Source organism: Drosophila miranda, chromosome 2 (genome assembly GCF_003369915.1).
Source record: "Drosophila miranda strain MSH22 chromosome 2, D.miranda_PacBio2.1, whole genome shotgun sequence".
In the NCBI taxonomy this organism is placed as follows: domain Eukaryota; kingdom Metazoa; phylum Arthropoda; class Insecta; order Diptera; family Drosophilidae; genus Drosophila; species Drosophila miranda.
This window is the reverse complement of record NC_046675.1, coordinates 17357130-17362061: the sequence shown is the minus strand read 5'-3', so window position 1 is coordinate 17362061 and position 4932 is coordinate 17357130.

The following is a 4932-nucleotide window of genomic DNA, read 5'->3' as shown; positions in this document are numbered from 1 at the left end:
AATGCGAGGCGTTATCGATACTATCGCATGTATCACATATGTTACTAGGAACTACATGCACTTTGGCGAGAGTGTGCCTATCGAATGCGTTACCACTAAGCAGTCTGTTGATTCTTTTAGCGTCAATGGCTTTAAGCTTAGTTTTATTTAGGAACCACGGTTTGGATGATGTTGAGGGGAAAAGCGAGCAGTAACCTCGGTGCTTGATACTAGCAAACTCGGCGTATTCTCTCTCCCATTCTGCTTTTAAGATTCTGTGTATTTCGCACATAGCGTCTTTAAGGTTCCATTTAACCACTGTGTATTTTCCTCGTCTGTGGGCTTCTTTGGCTGCTGCGTCAACTGAAGTGTTCTGAGGGATGTTAGCGTGTCCGGGAATGTAGTGAACCTCTACAGTTCTAAGATGTGGATTTTGTTGGATCTTTTCTCTGATTTTGTAGGCGATAGAGTTATCCTGAATGTTCTTCGCCAGAATGAGGGCCCCGTTTCTGCTGTCTGTTAGGAGCGCGACACGAGGAAAATTGTACAAAATAGCATGGTCTAATGCCTTCTCGATAGCAAGGAGCTCGGCGGACAACGAGGAAAGGGTTTTGTGCGTGTAATAGCTATCTAAAAAACCTGTCCTATCGTGCAGGAAAGCGGCGCTGGAATGCCCATCTGCGACTGACCCATCCGTGTAATAGATTTCAAAACCACCCTTTGTCAGCTGATCCTTCTTTTCCCCGTGGAGCAGCATGATACCTGCCTGGTCTATAGCGTGCTTGTTGGGTGCAGAACCCTTGAAAAATTCTAAGTCGGAGCTAATTTTAGTGCAAAATGAAGCTGTGTTCTCGAAAACCTCAACTCTATCTATTATGCTGCCAAACTCCCGATATGCCTTAGCGTAGCCCGTGTTTAAATCCCTATTTGCTGACACTGTTTCACTTGCTGGGAGATTAAATGCAAACACCTTAACTAACTCTTTCGCCGCCAGGAATCTCATCCTGTAGCCCGGGGGAAGTTCTCCTGCCATGTGATATATGATAGGAACGGGAGTGCAGATTATCAGACCCAGCGACTTTCTGAGGTGATGGTTGCAGTGGGATTTGATTTTGGCCAAGGCAGATTTGGACAGGTTGCAGAATGATGAGCACGCGTACTCTAGCCTACTTCTGACAAATGCCTTGTAAAATATAAGCCCTCTTTTGGGGCTGATACCATAGTGACACCCACTGAGTAATCTGAGAAACGCACAGTTTCTGTTCGATTCCGAGATGGCCAGATCAATGTGACCAGAGGCTGAGTTGTTTGCTGAGATAGTCCTGCCTAGGTATTTGATCTGCTCTACTTGTCTGATCTCAACTCCTTGATGCGAGATATTTAGCGCAGCTCTACGATTGTTAAAGTAAATCACTTTAGACTTCACCGGATTGAATGACAGGTTTAGCCTATTGCATTTTTCTTCGAACTTATCTATACTGTCTTCCAGCACACCTTTCGCAATGGATACGTCTTTATGAAAACAAACTATGAAAAAGTCATCAGCATACTGAAACAGTAAGCAGTTATGACTGTTAATATCATGTAGTTCGGCTGTGTAAAGGTTAAAAAGGGTTGGGCTGAGACAGCTACCCTGGCTAACACCTCTGTTCACCTCTACCTCGCTTTTGCCCTTTATGAGAATTCGTCTGTTAAGGAAGCTGGAGATCCAAGCCGTGAGGCTTGTATTGAACCGCATATCCCTCATCCTGTGCTCGAGTGTGTCCACTCTTACGCAGTCGAACGCTCTTTGTAAATCTAGGCAAGCTGCGACAACCTGACAACCCCTCGCCTTCAGCGCCAGAACTTTGTTGATAAGGTCGTTGATGCAAAGAGCCGTGGACCTGTTTCTCCTGAAGGCATAGGACCTGACCGGCAGCAGGTCACAGTTTGCTATGTGCTCGTCCAACTTCAACCTTATCAACCCCTCTATGGATTTAAACAGCGTGTTAATCAAACAAATTGGCCTATGGTTTTGGAAGGAAGTAGGGTCTGCATTCTTCTTGGGGATGGGTACCACTTTTGTTCTGCGCCAGACTTCAGGGATGACGCCACTCAGCCATACTTTATTTATAATTTCAAAAATGTCTTGTTTTTTCCCACTTGGTAGCTTTTGAAGCATCCTGAACGAGATGCCATCAGGGCCTCTAGCCGAATTGGGATTCCTGGTTTTTAGGAAGGCCAGGAATTCTTCCAGTTCCAGGGGTTCCGGGTCGTCTGGTCCTAACAAAGGGGCAGGAATTTTCTTAGGGGGCCTACTGTTTGACGTGGATGGGGTTACTTTAACCATATTGAGAAAGTTTTTGTCATCTTCGTTCGTCCATTTGTTCCCTACATTTTTGATTTGACCGTATTTTTTGATGTTCTTCACCCTGCTCCACATAGAGGGCGATGAGGAGACCTCTTCTATAAACTTGGAAAAGTTGCGCTTTCTAAGATTTTTTACGTGATTTTGTAGATTTTTGTCAGCTTCTAAGGTTGCTCTGGCATCAGCCAATTTTTTGGTGAGGTAGAATTTTTGCCTGCAAGCGTTTCTCACGCGAAAAAGTTTTTCCGTTTCCTCGTTCCACCATTTCTTATCAACGTACTTGTTCTTGCTTGGGAGTGTGACCGTGTTTTTTAAGGTCAGGGATTTCACTTTTTCATTGAGCTCCTCCAGATTTGAGAAATCACTTGCACCCAGAATCCGGGCTATTCTGTTGTGAAGGATCTTCTTGCCTTGGAGGGGGGCATTTAGGCCTTGCACTGATAATACAATTGGGAAGTGGTTGCTGTTCGTAATTTTTGTTTTGAGGACTTGCCAGTTAATAGTTCCATTTCTGTAGTTCGAAAAAGAAAGGTCAAGAACGGAGAATTGAGATGGGCTCCTGGAGAAGGTTGGCGAACCGTCGTTTAGGCAGATAAATCCGGCCTCCCGGGTGGAATTCTCAATGCTGCAACCCTTGCGATCACAGATCGGACTTCCCCAGATAGAAGACCTAGCGTTGAAGTCCCCGCCCACTATTGAGGGTATGTCAAGCGAAGCCGCGAATTCGAAAAACTTTTTTGTGCCCGATTTAAACTGTGAAACTGTTGTTGATGGCGGTGCATATATGCTAAAAATATTGAAATTGCTCTTGAGGTTTAATGTTTTTATTCCTAAAATTTCCAAGTCGTTCTCTATTTTTAAAATTCTGAATTGAATGTTTTTCCTGACGTAGATGCCAACCCCGCCGTAGCCGTCCTCTCTGGGCCTGCAGAAAAAGTTATAGTCTAAAATGCTGCAGTCCGCGTTGTTCAACACCCAAATCTCTGAGAGGATGGCAATATCTATTGCGTTCTTGTCTAGGAACATTGAGAGGAGCTGTTTGTTGTTGTTGTGTGTCAGACTTTGAATATTTAGCTGAAGAATCTTCATTGTTGGATGTTTTGAGAACCAACTGCCATCCCTTGGGCAATCTGACGCCTATCTAGTTCTGCGTTGGAAGCATTGACAAATTCTCTAATTTCCTTAATAAATTTATTCGCTAAAGAATCCCCTTTAATGATGTTGTTTGGATCAATCAGAAACGCTGTGAGTTTGGCTCCTAGTGCGTTTAGCTTATCCTGGGCCAGAGAAGATGCCACGGATGAAGATCTAACAAATTTCTCGCTCATTTGGACGTAGTCTGAGTTTATTGAGTTCTTCCACTCTGCCATGTTGGCTGCTGCCTTGGCCGCCTCTGCGTTCCGGGCGGCAACCCTATTGGATTTGGTCACTTCCGCGAAAGAGGTGACAGAATGAATTTCCCTGGCGGACTCTAAGCTGTTATTTAAGAATTCAGGGGAGCGGTTAGATTGCCAACTGGGTCTAGGAAATTCCCCTTGATCCCTTAGGTTGGGGGAAGTTCTATCAAAAAGGATCGGATATCTAGCCTTGACCTCAGCTCTAGTTAGGTTTTCCAGTGTCATGCACTTTTGAATGGCGTACGCTTTTTTCCTGGCCTCACACTGCGGGTGGGTGGCAGCATGTTCCCCCTTGCAGTTAGCACAGACCAGCCCTGAGCAGATAATATCTTTGCTGTGATCTTGTCCGCATTTGAAACATTTCGCTCCACTCTTGCAATGTTGCGCCAGATGGCCAAACCTAAAACACCTAAAACATTGAATAAGCTGAACAAAAGGTTTCACTTCTACTTTAGAATATAGAAAATTGATTTTGGTTGGTAACTGCTCTCCTCTGAACCAGAGTTTCACCCTGCCAGTAGGTACACGTTCCCCCGATGCTCTATCCCTTCGCGTAATCCGAACTATCTCCTCAATTGGGATATCCGAGGTTACAAGCTCCGCTAGCTGTTCCTCCGAGTAGTGCCCGGGGATCCCAAAAATTAACCCTGCTTTTTGGACGAAGTGCCTAAAGATTCGGGTTGAGTACCCTTGAGCAGCGAAAACACTGTTTTCCACTAGCCCGTTTGCACACTCCGCCGACCCGCACACAATCTTGCACCTGCCATAGCCCATTCTAGCAACCTCCTCGATATCGCTAATGCCCTGTTTCAGCAGTAGATCGGATAGATCAAACTGGTTTATAGCAATTCTGGCATTATTCGCACTCATTTTGTCGATACAAACAATGTATGGGCCTTTATGCCCCTCATAATACTTGTTAACGATGATTTTGCGGTTACTTCCGTTTTTCGTACTCACGGAAGCCACACAAACCGCGTCAGTCTTCTCTCTCTCTTTCGTCGTAGAAATGTTTGATGTCATGCTTGTTGTCGTGTTCGTGGACATGTTTGTCGACACGTTCGTCGACAAGTTTGGTTTCTTGCACAGCAGTTTAGAAGCCAAAAGCTGCGGAGCCGTTTTTGCCGCCATCTTTACTCCTACCCGCATGGCGGATTTAGCTTCTCCTTCCCTTTTTTTCAGCGTTTCCATGCGAATTTTAACTCCCGT